The following is a 21,549-nucleotide window of genomic DNA, read 5'->3' as shown; positions in this document are numbered from 1 at the left end:
AATCAATCAACCAACCAATCAATCAACCAATCAATAAATCAATCAACCAATCAACCAACCAACCAATCAATCAATCAATCAATCAATCAATCAATCAAAAGACTAATGCATTTTCCCATAGGCCCGTTGGACGAACGAATAGCTCTGATAAGATCTCTGGACACTCGGCGTCGTGCGTCGAACCAGGCTTACATTGGGTCAGAACGGTTACTTGAAAATCGCCGAAAAAGAACTGTTCTGGATAAGATAATACACATCATCGACCATGTAGAAGGAGTACAATTGTGTGCCTTTATCTCATGAACCACGTATCGGTATACATTTAGATCGTGCGTGGATGCGTTTACTTATAGTGCGCGAAAAATCGCGGCATCGGTTCGCCATTCTTTTGCGTTTTCGTTCTTCGTATGTTCGAAGATTGTCTGGACGCACTTTTAGCTTTCGCGTTTCTCTCAACTTTCTTTCACATAAAGTTGCAGAGAAAACATGAACATACAAAGTTGGGAAGGGGAAATGACGAAGAAAAGTGCAAAAGAAACGCGCCGCAGCGAATGGATTATCGCCGCACGCGATACTAGAAAACTGTTCCGCGTGCCCGGTTGTAAACCGCGGTTGCCGCGGTGCGGGAGGCGGGAACCCCGGTGCTGTAGCGCCTGGAGGCAGCCGCGGAAGCTGGCTGGCTGGAGACCCCTGTACGTGTAAACGTATACACGGCAGCCGGACACTTGACCTGCAGTGCGATGAGGACCTTTGGTGGGCTGTGTCGCGCCGTGAGAGCCATCAAGTAGAGAAGAGCGGAGCGCGAGTAGTTTCGCCCGCGGGCTAGCGCGCCGCTTTCTATATCGCCTGCGTAGCATCCCCCGTAGATACTGCTCCAGCGCGTATCATTTGCTGCAAGTGTGGGGCCAAGCTGGCCCCGAGTGAGCAGCAGATACAGGGTACTAGAAGACAGAAGTGTGTCGTCCGGCGGAAAAACCAAAGTAGAGCGCGGGTCCCTTTTGCGATGAAAAAAATGTATGGGGTGCAGGCGTTCCCCAGAGAGCTCCTGCTGCAGCCAGCGCCACCTAAAAGTTTTTAAACCAAACTCAACAGTCATTTAAGGTGTTTTATAAAGCAGTATGCAATAAAATGTAAACATAGGACCGGTTAAGGCTATAAATAACGATAGATTTAACAAACAAAACTTGTAAAGCCATCTGGTAAGCAACGGCCGCCAGGGGCGCTGCTTACAACCAGAGTTCCCCAACAGAAATTTTCATCGCAAAAGGGACCCCCACCCCCCCCTCGACTAGCCCTGAACGACACACCTCTCTCTTCTAGTACACCATGCCACAGACACGGCTGAATCAGAGGTGCTGGCCACGGATCTTTAGGGCGGCCGCCACCTCCCAGGCGCCATGATGCATTTGCCGCCTTCCGAGCCAACAAGCACCCTTACGCCTCTGGTCATCCTGCACCAACCCCGAGGCTCGGGACTACCGACCACGTCGATGTGGAGGACTTGATCAGTGCTAACGAGCGTGTGGGTGCGCACAACCGCTGGAATCCCACCCTTGTGCTCATCAATGACATCCTTTTTTTAAACTAAAAGCCGCCCCGACATTGTGGCACGAGGCACCGCGCCGACATTGTGGCACGAGGCAAACGAATAACTTCCTACTTGGAATGACTGCGAGGCTAAGCTGATTGGCCCCTTAGGGAGCCGGTCGGTCGGTCTCCAGCTAGCTGTGAGGAAGGTGGTAGAGCGGTAGTGTGCTGACCCTTTGCCGCAACGTGGATGACCGGACGTAGGGTTTAGCCTAACCCATATGCTGCAACTGCAAGGCGAAGTGGTACAGCAGCATATTCCGGGAATGTTATACGCAGACGACATTGTTCTTTTAGCTGATAACCAAACCGATATGCAGCGGCTAATAAATATTACCGGCCAGGAAGCCACCGACCTCGTGTTAGATTTCAGTGCAGAAAAATCAGGAATAACGGTTTTCAATGACGCTACCACTGATGTAGTGTCTATCCAGCAAGACGAATTACCTAGAGTGAGGGAAAATAAATATTTAGGAGTGTGGATAAACGAAGGGAATAACTACTTAAGAACTCACGAGGAGCAACTTAAGGTTAAGGGAAAGCGAAACGCAGCTATAATGAAGCATAGAGCTCTGTGGGGGTATAACAAATATAAAGTAGTAAGAGGAATGTGGAAAGGAGTAATGGTTCCGGGTCTCACGTTTGCTAATGCTGTACACTGCTTAAAATCAGACGTTCAAACAGGCCTTGAAGTAAACCAGAGAACGGTAGGAGGTCTGGCCTTAGGCGCGCATGGAACAACAACTAACGAAGCAGTTCAGGGAGATGTGGGCTGGGCGACGTTTGAAGTTAGAGAAGCTCAGAGTAAAATATGCTTTGAGATGAGGTTGAGGGCAATGGATCAACGCAGGTGGGAAGCTACGGTCTTTAAGTACCTATACTTGAAAAGCGTGGACACGCAGTGGCTAAGAGAGAGAGAGAGAGAGAGAATGCTCTTTAATGTGAACTATTGAGGTCAGCCCTGCTAGGGACAAGGCTTGCTAAGGAGACTAGAAGGCTAACGATGAAATACGGAAAGAACAGTGGAGAATGCAAAACAGCCAATGTAACCAAAAAAGAGGCAAGGCAGATGGAAACGAATAAATGGAGGAAACAAATGGAAGCTAAAACGTCGTTAGAGATGCACAGGGCTGAGAAATCGAACATCAGAAAGGAAAATGTCTACGATAATTCCCAGGGCAGTGCTTTGCGTTTTGAGGCTAGAGCAGGTTGCCTGCGAACTAAGAGTTTTGTGGGGAAGTATTCACAAAATGATGGGGTATGCGTGGTCTGCGGAAAAGAAAGAGAACCTATGCGGCACATAGTGTTAGAATGTGAGGCTATCCATCCAAATCTACATGAAGGGAATATTGGGCTTCCAGAAGCCCTAGGATCTAAGGGTATCACAGGGAAAGTTAACTTCAAGGCTGTCGAGGGGACGAAAAGAAGATTAAAATGCTGGTGGAGGAGAAGCAGAGAGGGGAATATTGCCTAGGACAGTTACCACCTGTAACAGGGAAAAAAAGTATTTCGTGCCTAATAAGCTTTAGTGCCTGCCCTAAGCAGCGCTAGTATTAAACCAAGAGTGTAAAACATGGTTATATTGTCCTTTTTGGTAAGATGACATGTCATCACCCCGCTTCAAAGGAGAAACCAATAGCAATCATCATCATCATCATCATCATCATCGTTGCCGCTGTGCCTAAACGTCATCACCCCGCTACAAAGGGGAAACCAATAGCAATCATCAATCATCATCGTTGCCATTCTTATGTTTTACCCGAGCATAGTTGCCGGCAGTTCCAGTTCTACTTACCGTTTTAGTTAGAAACGGTAACTGATTCTAGTTAGCGAAGTTCCCCATCAGCGCTATATTGAGAACGCCGTTTCTATCGTGTGCATGACTTCGCTCCTCGCCCTCATCCCAGCGCCGGCAGTCGCTCTCCGCAACCGCGTCACACCTAGTGGCCCACCGACTACGGACGTCCCCCGTGAGAAATCTAGTGAACGAAGCTCCCGGAGGTGGTGCTGCGGCCCCGACCACGACCGACCGAAATTCCCCTTTCTCCGTCCTCTCCCTCATCGCCTTGAATCGAGCAGCACAGTGAAGATAGCACTGAGGTCAGTTAGAGGCATCTACTTACCAAAACACTGCAGACAGGGCACTTTCGGTGCGATGCGTGATAGGCTGATAGCGGATAGGGGTGATCCGCTCCTGAGCCGGCTTTAAAGAAAACGCCATTATTTGCGAGAAGGATGCGGACAACTGATCTAGGGGAGCGTTTTTTCAATAAAAAAAATTGGCGCAACTTGCACTACAGCAAGGCTGGAGAAACAGAGGAGCTGGGGGTTTACCTAGCTCCTCGCAGTTTTGCTAAGTTTTGTTAGGTTCTGGGATGTTCTTGCTAGGATAGGCTAAGTGTTGAGGGGTGAGGCCACGTTTATCCGGATTTTACGAGGCCATTACGGTCGGTCTCCCGCACTGACAGCGGATCCCAGGGGAGAAGCTAAGACGACCCCCAGCTCTGTTGTTTCACCACCCATGGATTTGCAGGCTTGAAGTTTGTTGTTCTCCATTACTCGAAGTCCGGGGTCGTTTTGCGGGCGATTCCGCTTGTACTCGCATCGCGAGCGCGGTACTCAGGATCTTGCGCTCTTCGCTGCCGTTTAGGCGGGGCGGCTTCGGCGCGTTACTCGGGGTGGGATCATGGCCGTCTTGTATGTTCTCGAGCAGCGACACTACAGCGTTCACGTCGCTCTTCTTCTTCCTCGGGAGTTACATACTTCTTCGGCCGACGCATGTTTTGCGGGAGTCTAAACGATGTGCTCGGCGCGAGGTCACCAGGCGCTGTGTCGCCTACGCGTCGGCGCAGTGACACCATAGCTAGGCGAGGCTTGGCTCCGCCTACGCAGCTGCGGGAAGTTATGCCCGGCTCGGCGCGGCGTTCGTGCCGGGCGGCTCGCTCCTGATGAGTTTTTTTTTTCTTGTGTTTTTTTTTTTTTGCTAACGCCACCGGACCAAGCTCACGCTTAAACATCTCCGCTGTTCAACATCTGAAACCAGGTAGTCATTCTAGGTCCCTAACCCAGTACGTAACCGCTGAAATCCGCGACGCTGCCCACTAGTGTTTCAGCAGTTTATCAAGAAGATTGCGGCAGGGTTAAACACCAACCAGTAGACGGTGCTAAGGGTACCAGTTACTGCTCGGCATGAAGTGCCTGGGAAACGAAACTTCGCGGTCAGTCATACCAGACCCTTGGAGCATCATGTTTAACGCTCGTGAGTCCGCAGCCAAGCGCAAGGCTCGTTGCGCCAGGCACAACGCCAACTGCAGCCAGTGGTTTGACAACAGGCGAGGGTACCTGAATGAGTGCGGTTCTAGCCATTGCAAAAATCACTGCTCAAATCGGTCCGCAATTGTCACTGATACGTGCAGCGTTCTTACGCTATGTACTGCGCATAACAACATGACAACAATGAGCCGTGCCAAGTCCATGGCGCGAAACAACAAACAGCAACGTGTCACAGCGCACTGCCTAGGATGAACATTTTTTTAGGGGCGAAGCCCCTGAGGGGCTGGGGCTGTTGGCGTCTCCTGTCGTCGTCGTAATCATCATCTCATGCAGTCACGGTACTTAAAGGGACACTGAAGTTATTTGTAAACATTGCGGGATTACTAGCGCAAATTGTAGTTCGGAGTCCGTAGGCATTGTTTCGACCACTCTGGCCGCGTTTACGCGAATTTATTTAGTAGAAAAATCAATTCGAAAATGCTGTCCTCCTCTCTTTACGCTCGCCCATTTTCTGTGGCGTTTTCGTGTGACGTCAGCAGGAGATGAGCTGGAAAATGGCTGCGCTACTGCACGGTTCGCCGACCAGCCGACGTACCGATCGAGTCAGTCGGCCCAGCGTTTCGTCCGCCGGCCGCCGACGGGTCGTCGCTATTCGCTCGCTCAATTGAAACTAAGCCACAACACCTTTGCGAATGAAAGAATGTGCCTTTCCTTACTTTGTTAGTTTGTACACTGTGTCAAACTCAGAGTCCGGGTCGCTCCACACAAGCGCTGCACAAGTGCACATGCGACGCTTCGCTGACTTTACGCTAGTAGGAAAATCTAAGGCCAATTGAAGGTGGGAGAAGAGTCAGCGAAGTCAATATAGGTACTTAAAAAATAAAATCACCTGAAACTTTTACCGTACAGCGCAAAACTAGGGAGCAGGAAGCACTTTTTGCGCTGGGTAAACAAGCACAGCGGTCAGCAGCACGACCGCACATCTGCGAACGCTTTTCCGTCAAAGAAATGCAATTGCTAGACGTGAGATATTGTGGAAGTTTGGGGGACACTTACTGCAGGAGTGATATACAACAAATAGTCACATAAAGTACTTAAATGCTTAAAATAAATAAAAGTGTAAACTGGTCATACATTATAAACCTTATATATCCTACCCAGCCAGCGCCGGCTCGTGGCATAGCGGTCTGAGGCGCTGAAATTTGTTTTGAGAGTCGCAAGTTCGAATCCCCGAGGGTACATGTATTTTTTTTTGTAAGTTGATTTTTTCGTATGCGGCCGATGTTTTCTGAACTGAGTTCACCAATTTTGGGCCGTAACGTTCACTGCTCCACGAGCGAGATCGCAGAACGCGCGCATACTGACAATGACGCGCTAGCGAGTTTTCGTTGGAGTGCTGTTGCCACAAGCACCGACTGCTTGCGGGCAGTGGGCCCAGGCCTGAATCAGCACACCCTTGGCCTGGTGCGAACTAGCTTTTTACGAACAGACATGAGTGAGGCAAGCTCCGAATATGCGGGAAAAGCGCATGGCATTTGAGAGTCTGCGGTGACGCGGAGGGTGTTCATCCACTGCGTAGGCCTCGTCTAGTGATTTCTACGATTCCAAGCCGCCCCGGTAGGTTTATCCTAGACATTTGACAGCCGACAACATGACAGAAGCGCGGTACGGCGATAATTGAGAAATCGAGAATGCCCATCCAACAACGCCATCAGATGTCAAGCATGTTGTTTTACAGAACCGAAACCGAACCCGAAACTTTTGATTGCTAACCTTGGGCATCGTCCAATCACGGTGCACCCCCCCCCTCCTGACGTCACAGCCTTTAGTTGGTGCGGCCGCCGCAAACCGCGCATAGTAGTTTTTCTTCTTTCGCGCTTTGTAAAATAATTACCGATTTGTCAACCAGATAAACGATGAATAGTGTGTTAATTTGAGCCAGTCTACACAGTGCAGGCAAAAACGGGAGCTTGACAAATTCACTTCAGTGTCCCTTTAAACAGCGGGAAACTCTTTTACGCCTCGCGCTGGAGCGCAACGCGCACTAAAACGCACCGGGACACTAATTTGCACTTCGCGACGGAGCGCTTCGTAATGCGTATTAAAAAACCACCGGGACACTCGTTTACGCCACGCGCTAGAGAGCTTCGTGCTTCAAAGACAAGAACCTTTTACAGCAAAGCTGTAAACCCCTAATACCTCTACCGCCCAAAGGTTTCATCTTCACTGGCAACAACGCGAAAGCGCCAAAAATACACTACATGCTTCGCCCCTCCCCAGGTTTCACGTTAGCGAAGATGGCCCGGGATTTTTAGTACTTTCCACCAGCGTGCATCAGAGGACGCATTGGCATGAGAACAATTCCCTGTTGAATGCGACGTTCGTGCAGCGGTGGTGACACCCCCTTGGTGGTTAGACCGGATACGTTTGCCCACTGCACGTCGGGAAGGATGGCACGCTTCAGTTCCGTACCGAATGCAAGCACCCGCGACATGCACGTCTTCCTCTCATAGAAGCTCCTGGAAAGGCGTTCCAAAACTGCCGCACATGCATCTAAAAGCAGTTTCAATCATCACGGGAACACAAATGGGGGCATACGTCGGAATACGCTATCCGAATCGGTTGTGCCCCACGCGCTTCAGTAGCCCTCGGTTGCCGTGCCGAAATCCTAAGAGGAGGGCGCTTGCCTCGACCACACTGGAACGTCTGCTGCTTGCGGTTCGAACTCCGCCCTTGATGCCTTTGTAGTACATACTACGACGTCGCTTTTTCAGCTACTTCCCATTAGAATGACCTGCTTCCTCATCTTCTGATAGCGTCTGTCACCTGGCAATCTTCCTTTCTGGGTGCGTGGCTTCATTTGCTTCCACGGCGCCCCTCCGTGGGCATGTACCGCCATCAGACGCTGCAGCGGTACATAATTATAACAGTGGCTTGCCGATGCCATCCCATCTAATGCGCCCCTAACAACTGCTCCGTGGAAATTGCATAGCCGGTATTCATTGAAAAGTTTAGCTGTCAATTTCTTCATTTGGCAACACTGAAATGGCCACGGACATGGTCGAGGCGCCACAAACATGGCACGGCTTATGACACTGCGGCCGCACGCCGAAGAACAAAAATAACACCAGCGGGAGTCGTCTGCTCCGTTTCAACCCGACTCTCAACGGTGGTGCCAACAGAGTTGTTATTTATCGCACTCACATTTGAGTCGAGGCATTAATTTGCGTTTGACGGGCTAGAGGTTGGAATGTCGAACCCATATTATGCGCTTAGCACGGACACGGACAAGTACCGCCATCTCACGGAGCCCGACGTAACCAGTGACGGCGCATTCACATGGTTGCCAGCATGCGCGCCTCGCTATTGAATACCGGCCATAGCGAGACATTAGGTAGAACTCCGTGCAATATATATCAAGTTCCGCGGGAGAGAAAGAGAGAGAAGGCTCTTTATTGAAACGGCAGAGAGTTTTGCCAGCGTTAGCAATCGTCTACATGCTTCTCTGCTAGGGATCGCGGATGGAGGAAAAAAAAAGACTCCAGAAAGAGGTGGGCAGAAAGAAAAAAAAAAACACTGCCGTGGCTTGACGTGCTTGACGGGCTACTTCTCAAATTTTGTCACAGAATTCAGAATTTTAAAATGTGGACAATGCCTTCCAAATAAGAAAACAAACTTTTTAGATCCGGACGCTGCTTTTAGGGGCAAGTCCACCTTCCTAGGGTAGTCTTCAGGATTACCGGCCCTTGTTGTGGGCGTTGAATATCTTCAAAAACATAAAAAATAAAACGGGATCTTGGTGCAAAGTAGGCCACACGTTCTGACAAAACATGTTCAACGGTTTCCACAGAACACCAGTTGTCGCAGTACGGGTTGGTCGTCAGTGCGAGGCGAAAAAGGTAACTTGGTGTAATTCGAGTTCAGTCGCAGGCGATGGTATAATGCTTCTAGGCTACGAGGGAGCTGTCCTGGAAGTCTTTATTTCAACTCCGGGTCAATTGCTTGCAAAAAGACTCTGTTATTTGGTTGGTTACACCATAGCCGGTTTCTTTCAGTTACTGCAAAGCGATGCGCCTTGTAGAAGCCTCTGTTTTTGTAAAGAATACTTTACGGTATTTTCTGTTTATTTCACTGGCCGAGCCGTAGGAGGGAAGGAGTGGACAGCTTCCGCTCACACTCAAGCGAAGCGACCAACTTTGAAAGGGCCGCGGCCGTTAAATCTCATGCGAGAACGGCCGACACGGTCATCGGTTTAGGACAACGAGAGCGCGGTGCATAAAATTAAGCTGTCGGTCGAAAAGGCCGCCAGATTGGGAGGAGCTAATTGCGGCACCTGAGATTGAAGAGGGCGATGAAGGCTTCCACCCGCTTGGCGCACGGTGCTTGGTTTGGTGAGCGCGGCTGCTGCTTGCCCAGAGGCCATTTGAGGAGATTGCTCGGACTAGCGGCTTTCCAAAGCTCCGCTTCTTTTACAGCTGCGACTGCCAAATGTTTGCGCACGAGACCGGGGGCCTAATTGGGAATGACAACGCTGCGGCGTTGCCCAGGACACAAGCGAGGGAGAGAAGCGCCGCACTTTATAGTGTGCCAGGCATTCTACACGGCCAGTTGTCGACTTGACTGCGAGATTGCCCGATGAATTCCTGGAGCACCGCTTTGCTTCTCCGCCGAACACCCATGCGAGGTGGCTCAGCTCCCGCTTTGTCAGCCTAGGTTGCCTTGGTGGTGTTACGTGGCAAACCGGGGGTGGGTTCGCTAGCGCGCGTTGAAGGGTGGTGCAATGCTGCGACATGAGACGGGCTCTGGAAGACAGACATTGACGCGTATTCACATCCGCAAAAAAATCCCGGGCCGTCTCCACTATCGTGAAACCTGGGGAGGGGCGAAGCATGAAGTGTATAAGTGTATTCTTGGCGCCTTGGCGTTTTTGCCAACGGAGATGAAACCTTTGGGGGGTAGAGGTATACAGCTTTGCGGTAAAAGTCTCTTGTCTTTGAAGCACGAAGCTTTCCGGCGCGAATCATAAACGAGTGTTCCGGTGATTTTCTTTTAGTACGCTTTATGAAGCGCTCCAGAGCGAGGCGTAAACAAATTTCCCGGTGTTTTAGTACCGTGACTACATGAGATGAACGACAATTACCACTACTACGGCGACGACAGAAGACGCCAACAGCCCAATCCCTTTAGGAGCTTCGCCCATAAATAGAAATTAGCTGCGTATCGGCTCGTTTTGCAGCAAATGTCGTCGAAAGACGGTGGTCTTCGGAAGATTCCTGCCACATAACTGCCACCCCTGTCACCAGTATTATTGCTTAGTGTTCCACGTATCGAACGCTCCCTTGAGGGTTGTAGCCAGCACAGAGCTGCGCAAGTTGTACGTGGCTATTTTGACGGCTCTTTTTTCTTATTTTGATTGAAGGAAGGCGTCCTGAGCAGACACGTGAGGGCCGAAGTCATTCATGGTGTGTGATAAGAGCTTACTACAATATAGTTGAGATTAGGCTCCGACCCACCGCGGTGGCTCAGTGGCTATGGCGTTGTGCTGCTGAGCCCAAGTACGCGGGTTCGATTCCCGGCCGCGGCGGCCCCCTTTACTGATGGAAGCGAAAAGCAAAAACGCCCGTGTGTACGAGATTTCGGCGAACGTTAAACATCCCCAGGTGGTCAAAATTAATCCGTAGCCCTCCACTACGGCGCGCCTCATCGCCTGGATTGCGTCGGCGCGTTAAACCCCACAATCAATCGAGATTAGGATCTGCTGGCGTTGACAGGATCAATCCGTTTTCCGAGAGACGACTCCAATATAATAGGTTTGGGATTTTCCAGGCTCCGAGGTTTACTGAGGTATAAGCTCGGGTTATTTGGTAATTCATTGCTGGGTTCAGCGCGAAAAAAGACACGGACGCAGACGAGTAGACGAAACAACACGCTAACTAACTGGCGTTTATTGCAAGAAAGAATATGTAGGATTACATGTGCAGGATTACATTGCAAGGAAGGAGGCAAAGAGAGAAGAGGGAAAAACACAGATATATGTTGAGGTACCACCGTTGCTCATGTACTGTTCTAGATAAATAAGCAATTTCTTTATCTGTTAACACATTGTTGGGCACCTGACACACGTGTCTCTGTGGGAATTATTCACGTAGGGTTCAACGATCTCCTGTATCAGGTGGTTGTTATATTAGTGAATTACGGATAATTTAGGAAGGTCAGGATACCAACGACAATCTCTGCAGTGTATGCCGAGGTGGCCGTTGTTTGCGTTTCCCACCTTCTGGCTGTGCTTGGGAAATCTATCATTAACGTATTTTTCCGTCCGCCCAACCTACTTTTATTTACATTTTAACGATAGTGAATATAATGGCACGCCTTCTGAGTAAGCCACAAAGGGCATGCTATGCTTTTTTACCGCTCGCAGTTCTAGACATGGGCTTCATGGGCTTTCTTGCAAAAGTTTGGATAACTTGTTAGGGGCCGGGAAAAACTCGATGACGTTGGCACGGTTTTCGATGTTTCTCAGACCGAGTGAGGACTAAAGGAAGTGGTTACTTTTCGTTTCTCTTTTTTTTTCTTTCAGATAGTCCTGACTGCGTCGTTCATTCTTCACCTGCTTGAACTGTTCTGAAAAAAAGATAACACTTGCGTGATTCTGCTGTTGCGTTGGAGGGTCGGCTCTGCCAAGGCTTCAATTGATTTATTGTACAAGCTGAGAATAACTTCTTCGGGGATATGGTGCGCATCCAGGTGTTGTGCGTGACATCGTGCAAAAAGTGACACCCTTCGGCCGCGGTGATGAGGCTGTCGAGGACCGGGTACTTCCTCTCGTCATAGTGAGGGAAGGGGAATTCCGGAGTCCAACGAGACGAAAGGTCCAACAATGGATCTTTCGTCTCGGTGGATCTTTCATCTCGTTGGACATTTCGTCTCCATTGAACCTTCTGTCTCGGTGGATGTTTCGTCACGATGGATATACAGACTCGATTGGACCTTTTGACTCGGTGGATCTTTCGTCTCGGTGAATATTGAGGCTGGATTGGACCTTCTGTCTCGGTGGATCTCTGGTCTCGCTGATCACGTGACCGATTGGATCTTCCGTCCCGGTTGATCTTTCGTCTCGGTGGATATTCATGCTAGATTGGACCTTCCGTCTCGGTGGATCTCTGGTCTCGCTGAACACGTGACCGATTGGACCTTCCGTCCCAGTTTACCTTTCGTCTAGTTGGACATCCAGGCCCCAAGCGAGAAACGGGGATGGCTTGATAGTCCGATGCATCTGTGTTACAGTTTATCTGGTCACGCGGCCACCAGTTCCTCGAAGAAAACGAGGCGGCACAAGCCGCTGCCTGTGCTCATACACACCCCTCAGAGGGAGAAAACAACGACCGACCTGCCTCAAAGCCAACCCCACTGCACACATACACCGAAATCTTATCCCACTACAAAAACAACCGCCGTCGCATCCCGCCACCTCATTCACAATTAACATGCGACGAAGAAAAACCACTTTCTGGTGCCTATACAAACCAATTCGTATCCCTATAACACCCTACTAAACGCCATGTACCCCACCCAATACCCTGCCACCTGTAACTTCTGCCCTGTTACTGGCACCTTTTACTACGTTGTATGGGACTGCCAACGGACCTCCACTATAACCCCAAATCACAACCCTACCTATGAGCAGTGGGTGGAGCAGCTCATCAGCTCCGAGGTCTCGGACCACCGCCGACTGGTAGAACGGGCACGGACGGCCAGCCAGCTCCAAGGCATCTTGGAATAAGGATTCCTCTAACTGGGTGGAGGCCCTCAGAACATCCTCCTGCTCAATACTACAATAAATGTTTCTCTCTCTCTCTCTCTATCTCTCTCTCTCTCTCTCTTGAAAGGTTTCGCCTCCCGGTGTGGGGTGTTGGTGTTGTGAAAAAGCGTGGTAGTGCGGGCTTGTTGTTACATACTGAACATTTGAACAACAGCGCTAAGACGGGACAAAAGAGTGACAGGAAAGCGCTCTAACTAGCAACAACATGGTTTACATATATATATACCTTCGAATAAAGAGAAACGTAAAAGAGGAAGGAACAGATGAAGATAAGAGATTGTAAAGTACTTATATCTACACACAGGGGCACGCGCGAAGAAGGTTGTCATCTATCAAGCTATTCGTGCTCCTTTCGTAACAAAGTCAATAGATGGCTTGCTGAGGGAGGAATCCTTTCGCTCGTGGATGACAGACGCCTCGAAGATCTCTTTCTTCGAAGGTATACCTATATTCCGCCACGGCGAAACAAACCATGTTGTTGCTAGTCAGCGCCCTGTCCTGTCACTCTTTTGTTCCGTTTTAGCGCTGATGTTTAAATGTTCGTGTTGGTGTAGAAATTTCGTCGTGGTACTGTGCGTGGTTTCCTGATTTTGTGCCGGGTTTGCGCAATGGCGTAGCACGCTGTGGCTGCGTCTAGACTGCCTTGCAGACGATTTTACGAGAGGCCACTTCTGAATATCAAGATTCGAGGCATATGCTAGTCACGTACGGTTTAGCTGCTCAAGCTGCAAACTTTTAAGTGCCCAATCGTGCGAAAACCAGCCGTTATGGTTGTTATTCTTTAAAGCTAATACAAAAAAATTGCAGTTGCCGTAAAAAGTGGACGGCCAGTGAGTGTGGCGGGAATAACAGCGTTCAGCAGCTATGCACTGTGTAAATGTTAACAACGTCAAACAGCGCGCGAAAGTCGATGAAATTGACCCTTGGAGCTAGGCTGCGGAGGTCATTGAGTCATTGCAAATTGCCCGGCATAGCAGTTGACTGGCATTGCGACAGTACTTGCGGGCGCCGAGCAGTTGGTTTTAAGCCCTCCGCCTCCATTTCTTTGTTTCCTGCTACACCCCATGCTGCGTAGCCGGTGGCGGCGCCAACGTTGTCGGCGGCTGGCTGTGGTCTTGAATCATCCGTGTTTCAGGTGTTCATGTGGTCTTCCCCCGGAAGACAAATGGGGAGGCACCAACCATGACCCCGAGCAAAGCGTGAGCTGCTGTGTCGAGTTCATTTTGCAGCCAAGCTGTGTATGGCCGGTGTTGCGTGTATTTGGCCTGTCTGTCAACAAATAGTCTACGTTAAAAACAAACCCAGTTCCAGAATTTGATGCAGAAGCGCAAGGAGTTCGTGTGCATGCGTTTGTTTGTTTGTTTGTTTGTTTGTTTGTTTGTTTGTTTGTTTGTTTGTTTGTTTGTTTGTTTGTTTGTTTGTTTGTTTGTTTGTTTGTTTGTTTGTTTGTTTGCGGGCTCGCTTGCTTTTATTTGGCTCGGCACTTGCTTCACCTCAACATGTTGCACTTTTTCATTAGGGGCGAAGGGCTGGTGCTGTTGCCGTATCCTGTCGTCGTAGTAATCGTCGTCTCATGTAGTCACGGAACTAAAACACCGGGGAAACTCGTTTACGCCTCGCCCTAGAACATAACGCGTACTAAAAAAAACACTGGGACACTCGTTTACGCATCGCGCTAGAGAGATTCGTGCTTCAAAGACAAGAGCCTTTTACAGCAAAGCTGGATGCCTCTGCCCCCCAATGGTTTCATCCTCGTGGGCAAAAACGCCAAGGTGCCAAGAAGACACTCATACACTGCATGCTGCGCCCCTCTCCGTTAGTGGAGATTGCCTGGGATTTCGACTTTGCTAATTGCGCCCCAATGCTTTTCGGAAGCGAAACTGAAATCATGATGGCTGAATTTTTTGCTGCTCAATTTTAAAACCAAAACTTCCTGTGGTCCAGATAACATCCCAACTGTGTTCCTTCGTTGTTATGCTGAAATTCTCGCGAAATTTTTAGGTACTCTTTTCCGTGCTTCCTTGCGACCAGCACAATTACCGGATGACTGGAGGATGGCCCGGGTGGTGCCTATATTTAAAAAGGGAGGCCGACGATCGGTAGAAAATTACCGCCCAATTCCCTTAACTACGTCCTGCTGTAAAGTGATAGGACATATCATATGCCACTGTATAAATGAATATTTAGAAGAACACTCAATTTTAAAAATTTTCAACACAGGTTCAGAAAGGGCTACTCTACCGTTACGCAACTAATAACAATTATCCACTCGCTTGCTACCTGATAAAAAGTCCAAGTTATGTAATTTTGTTTAGACGTTTGCAAAGCCTTTGACGAGGTACCTCATTGTAAACTAATTTTAAAACTTAGGAAGACTGGTGTTCCTGAAATTTCGGTCTCTTGAATTACAGCTTACTTAACTGACCGCAAACAACTTGCTGATTGAGGGGGGTAGGGAGAGGGGGGCAGCACTCGGGCTGTCTTCCAGTCACTTCTGGAGTGCCACAGGGAAGTGTATTAGGTCCGGCGCTTTTTCTCTTGTATGTAAATGACATTGAGGGTGTAGTTAACCCTGGTGTTCAGATTTGACTCTTCGCGGATGATTGTATCTTGTATACAAATGTTAATTCCACAACTTATCAAGACGACCTGAACAATAGCTTAGGAAACATTCTGAAATAGTGTTATGAATGAAGCATGATTCTTAATGCTAACGAGTGTGTGTATCTTCCTGAAACTCGTAAAACAGCAGCAGTCAAGCATGTCTACAAACTAGGTTCGTTGCCGCTGGAAGAGGTGAATAACTATAAGTCTTTAGGCGTGACATTAACAAATAAATCGTCCTGGAACCTTCACATCAACAGCGTTTGCTCCTCTGCCTTCCGAAATCTTTGTTTCCTAAAACACAAGATTAAAAGTGTCCCGACTAGCGTAAAGCTTGTAGCTTATGTAGCATTAATAAGACCCAAGCTCGAGTGCGCATGTACCGTTTGGATCCGGTACATAGATTTTAACATCGATAACCTTGAACGAATTCAAGGAAAAGCCGGGTGGTTTATACATAACAAATTTTCCCGAACTGACTCACTTACTGAATAAATGAAAATTAATGACCTACCCTTGCTCAAAATTCGATGAAAGCCATTCAGACTTGATTTTCTTTCCGTGCTCGTAGGCAACAAATTAGCATTCGACCCTTCATTGTTTGTATCGCCCTAACGAGTTAAACGACCGGATTTAGGGAAAATCCCCAAGGTGGAGTAAGTTTCTGTGAATGAAAATTGAACATGCACCTCAATGCAGCCATAAGGCTACAAGGGAAAGCAAGACAGCTTTCTCAGAAACTTCGCAGTTGAGGAAAAATTGATCCTGGTCCAGGATTCGAACCCGGGACCACCGCTCAACCGGAGCAGTCGCTCTACCAACTGAGCTAGCCAGGAGGCCAGTCGTTCGTAGCGCGAGAGTGAGTTGATCGACTACTCGAAGTGAAGAATCGACAACTCGAAGAGTTACCCCGCACCATCAACCCCCAGGCGCTTCTTCCTTACTTAGCACAAACTAACCTTTTCAAGTTTTCTTTTTTTTTCCACGCACCATCAGTTAGTCCATTGGCCTAGCCACCACAAATGTGCTGTCATAAAGTGGTGTATTACTAGTGAATAGTGTGCACGTGTACCGCCCACCCTGCTTGGACCTAGTGCCCGCAGTATGTCATAAATAAATAATAAATAAATATCAAGCGAAGCAGCCTGCCTCGTAGTGTTTAAAATATATACTCTGTGCTTTTTCATTTTTTTCCGCCTGCTGCCTTCCAGGCCAAGTTCGTAATAATTACCTACTCTGACCAATTTAGGCCGACAGCACGCTCGAGCTCGGTCAGTCACGCCTTCAACGCGTGTCCCCAGAACACAAGCGCCGTTGTTTCGCGGGGTGGTGTCAACGACATCTTCCCTCCGCTTTTGCGCAAATGAACGACCCCGATCAGGCGGTGCTCGGAGCGGCTGAGTGGATCTGACGGGGCGTGAGCGTGACTTGTCGAGAGGCATGAGACTGAGTTCCTTTTAATTAACATTTTGACAGCGGATGGAGCGTAGATGCCGGGCAACGACGAAAGGGCCGCAAGTTCGGCGGCGGCGGCGGCGGCGGCGGCGGCGGCTCAGTGCGCCCGGAGCTGTCGCAGCGGAACAGGCGTGCCGAGAGAATTGGCGTAACCAGGCATTACGAATAACTTTCCTTTGGTCGCAGGATGGAGCCCTGTTCCCTCTCGCTGCAACACAGCCTGCCCGTTGCGAGCACGGCATTAGCTAAATTAGTGTGACGCGCGCGGCGTTCCTCAGTGCAGCGCCGTGGTTCCTTCGCTGTTCTCGCGTACCGCGCTTGTGACGTCACGGGGTGCACTCGAGCGACTGCTAGCTTCCGCCGAGTTCGGCGTGACCTGACGCCCGCTGGAAGGCGCTTAGGCATGTTTTGCACTGCCGCGGCGTCTCGCAATCTCCTGTACCTCTGCTTCGCTTCAAACCATGCCTTTGTGCTGACCAGACGTTGATTAGACTTCGACCTGCTTTTGTTCGCTGATAATATAAAATGAGTGGTTCGTATGGCCGACCAATGATTTGTGTCTTATCATCGTCAGCAGCCTCAAGTAAGCATTAGAGCGAAGCTTATTTTCATCAAAATTGCTTAGATCATCGATGATATTGTCACTGGACACACAGGCGGGAAATGCCCCATACTGCCATGGCTCAAGTCAGAAGACGAGGAGGACGACGAAGTGCCTCTGTCCTTGCTTGCGCTGTCTAATGGCCGCCATGATTGCCGCAGCTTCTCCCCAATGCGACGCACGCATCTGGAGTCAATCTTTAGACGCCTCCACCTTCCGCTATCTACTTCCAAGGTTCTGTCACTAGGCACTTCCGCCCTAGGAGTCTGTCACAGGGATGTTATGTCCACCATTCATTCTTATGTTGCGGCGACATGCCGTATTCCTGCTACCTAGCTAAGCATTTCACATTTATTTAATTTTTGTTCCTGACTCTACTTTCATATTATACATATTAAAAAAATTCTGTTTTGTATTTCCTTTTCTAAATTTTGAGATCTAAAATAAATTAGGTCACATCCTGATTAGGTATAAAGCTTCTTGGCCAATCCCCCGCGTGGGTATGTGCCATGACCTGAGGCAACCAACCAACCAACTATGTACATTTGGTAAATTGGTCCATCGCATCTCTGTGTAAATAGACCACTTCCTATCAACCATGGATCGCCTCATCACCTCTGCCGCCACGTAATGATATGATCGGTGATGTAAATTTTGGGATGTTCTGGATACGCTATGCTACTGTATAGGAGGCCGATACCACAACCAAAACTGTACCTATTAACCGCCTTGTTTTTATTCTGTTGTGCGCATGCGTGTGTGTGTGTCATGCATGAACCTCCAGCGAATCTATTCAGCATAATGGACGATGGGCACAATGTCGCGCCGCATAGCGGCTAATGTTCACCCACATGATTCTAAAAACCTAGTCAAATATTTTTCAGCGTCGTTGCCATACCAGTTCTCACCATTCGTTACATCCAAGGGACCTTCGAATGAGTTCCACCCTCTTCTATCCGGAGTCCGCATAAACCTCCCGCTCAACCCCCCTCCAATGTTCTCACTTTGACGTACGGCATTCACGTCGCCCGTATTTCCCAACCGCTATGTGCGCCCTCCCGCATCGATGATGTCCGTTCTTGCATGCCTGAAGAAACGCAGCCGGGTTCCGCGTGCTCGGGGTTATACAGCTGGATTATGAGGGGAGCCTCAACGCGGGGAAACTATTTAAACTATGCTCCGGTGTGCGCCCAGATTTCGCTGTTTTGTTTTAGCGTCCGTGGTTCACGGTCCTTTGCGTGTCGGGCTTTCGCGGGGCCAGTGGCGAAAAAGGATCGCCACGAGTTACGAGACAGAACGCCTTGTTCCTGGGGACTGGCCGAGAAGCCGGAAACGGTGTGTGCTCGTGGAGGCAAGGACCAAGGCATGTTGGTTTAGACGACAGGTGGGTCTTCCAATCATGGCTTATCGGATGACCTCGCCGTGATAGCAGTGGACGGAAAGACACTAGGCTCCTCGTCCCCCTGCCTTCTACCCACGAAAGTGCCGTAGTATAAAGGTTGGTATAAAGATTTTTTATTGATTGATTGATTGATTGATTGATTGATTGATTGATTTATTGATTGATTGATTGATTGATTGATTGATTGATTGATTGATTGATTGATTGATTGATTGATTGATTGATTGATTGATTGATTGATTGATTGATTGATTGATTGATATGTGACCTGTAAAGTGTCCGGAGTGCAACTGCATGCACGTGCCTGCAGAATTGCATTACCAAGGCTTGATGAAACGGGTAATCAAACGCATTACCTCAATAAACCATTGCCATCAACCAGCAATCTCAACAAAAATTTATTACCATTCGCTGAATCTCGCGGCACCCATCCATGGTGGTCCCTCAACTTTTTCTACAGAGAGGGAGGATGCCACGCAATCTAGCTTGCTCCTTCAAGGCGGAAGCCCTCTATATTTCAAGCACGCGCATAGAGGGGTACAGAAGATCGGTGGTAGAGAAAGAGCGGGAGTTGCGGTGAAAGGGCTTCTCGACATTCGTAATTGGTGGTTGGGACATTTCATTTTGGTCCCTCTAGTGGTCGGCTCGACACCGTTGTTGCGCTGGAAGAACCTTGCCTGGACATTTCACCCGCTTTATTCGCATTGTTGAAAATTAAGCGCGAGCTTAAAACACGGACAAAAAAGAAGGACGACACAAGCGCCGGCGTCGTCCTCGTTTCTTGTGCGGGTTTTATAGTCCGCGCTTAATTCTCAACAATGCATGTTGACCAACGAGCTCGATTTTACTTCGCTTTATTTGGACGGGGGTGTAAAACTGCGTGACTTCATTGCATGTGTACGGTATTCAACACTCGCCACTGACCTGGGACCGGGTCAGAGTGCTGTAGTACCACGCCCCCGACAGTCACTCTAGGACAATTGGGGAAAAATCGGCCACCGGTTTGTTCGAACATCAATTGGCGATAAGGTCGAGGGGCAAATATAACGAGTCTTTGATGTCGTGGCGTGTGCGCGTTTGGATAACAATGGGGAGTCCACATGAGACTATTACCGTAGTCCAGGCAGAGGCAAACAATGGGGCAGTTCGACTTTGTTCGGAGCTTCCGCGGGTCGTTATTGGCGCCGTAATCGTTCCGGGAGGGCATCTCTTCGATCTGTGCTTACGCCTTTCTCGCGCAGAGAAGGGCCTCTCGAGGAGCCAGCCACCCGTGATTGGACCGGCCGCTCATTTCTGCGCGATGGGTCGTGGCGGCAGCGGTTGAATGTGGCGTGACAGAGGTCATTACTGTGCCGGCGCTCTCGTTTCTTCGCGCCGGCGTGGGTATAGCGTGATGCGAGCTGTGCAGGGGTGATGAACAAGGAAGAGCACAGGAGCGCAGAGGACGCGCAATACCCTGCGGCTTGTTTTTGTCCACGGCGGCGAAGTGGGAACGCTGCTGTGAACGATGAAAATTATATATTCCGGCGTGTTGTTTTTTTTAAAGACGATAGTCTTTCTTGGGCTACTTAAACCCAGAAATTTTGGTCTGTCTGTCCGTCTGTCTGTCTGTGACTCGATTCAGCCACCCGGCCAAAGCAAAACAATGCCTGCGCAATAGTCTTATATAGTCACAGCTAAATCTACCCGTCTTGGTCCGGTGTAATGTTCATACTTGTCAACATTGTTGAAGAAGAACAAGACATTACGCAAATATGAGACAACAAATCAATACAGAAGTGATATTTGCAGTGTTCCTTTATAAAAATTCAAACATGCTTGACTTTTGCGAAATTAAATACTTCATCAACTGCAGAAAAAGAATTCACTCCGCCGTCGCCTGCTGTCGCCCGCGCCACCATAGCTTCTGGCGCCATTTTAAGAAATCAGCCGGCAACAGTTACGCAAGGTTCCACTAGATAGTTTCCACGTACTGCTTGCAACGCACGTGGAGTAGGGAAACGCGGTTCTATAAACGTTGAAGTAGGGTGCCTCGATTAACGCGCGTCTTCGCCGTACGGCAGCGTTCGCATCGAGACACCCGGTTTGGAGCAGTGGAAGGGGGGAAATTTAAAATGATTTAAGCAAACATTTGGCGTCTTTACCTTGGGAGGAGCGCGACGCAAGAGGTACAACATGAGAGGTGAGCGGGAAAGCGAAGGGAGGCATTTACTTCGCAAAAGCCGATAAAGACTATCGTCTTTTTACGTCATTTGCAACGAAAGGAGCAGATACGCGGCCAATTTTTTTTGTCACTTAGAGTGTCCGGTACGTACCGTTGTCTAGAAGCCATTTTTTACCTTTACGGGCGATATTCAAGCTCGGTTCAACTTGATTTTATATTGTTTTAATACACCGTTTAAAGGAACCCTGCAACACTATTATTCAACTTTTTTTTATGCTTGTAGAACGTAGTCACCAAACACACCCAGTACTTAGATTCGGGGGTCGCAAAGTACCCCGGCCAAAAATTACTGCTCTATGGCCATCAGATAACTTGGAAACTCGCTCGAAAGATTTTTCTCTCTTTCCCGGTCTTGACGTTCTTCTACGGCGCGAATTACGTCACTAACGCCATGTAATGGCTGTTCGGTTTTCCTTCAGTTGCAGCAATGAATGCTTTTCGATAGCAACTTAAAAAAGAAAAGCACAAAAACAAAGCAGGAATGGAAGGCGTATCTGGCGCCACGGGCAAATAACGCAGCGCCGCTTCGTGCTGGCGATAACTATAGCTTTCGCAGTGGTTCCAGACGCGAAGAAAAGAGT

General features: G+C 49.0%; 1 pseudogene; it reads left to right on the top strand.

Annotated features, from left to right (window-relative positions):
• LOC144161706 (pyrokinin-1 receptor pseudogene) overlaps window positions 1-20,068 on the top strand; it is a 44,139-nt pseudogene extending 24,071 nt beyond the window's left edge.
• The last annotated feature ends 1,481 nt before the right edge of the window (window positions 20,069-21,549 follow it).

Source organism: Haemaphysalis longicornis, unplaced genomic scaffold (genome assembly GCF_048455015.1).
Source record: "Haemaphysalis longicornis isolate Haplotype H1 unplaced genomic scaffold, Haemaphysalis longicornis Haplotype H1 scaffold_12, whole genome shotgun sequence".
NCBI lineage: Eukaryota > Metazoa > Arthropoda > Arachnida > Ixodida > Ixodidae > Haemaphysalis > Haemaphysalis longicornis.
Note: the sequence above shows the minus strand (reverse complement) of the source record. Positions and strands in the feature narration are given on the sequence as shown.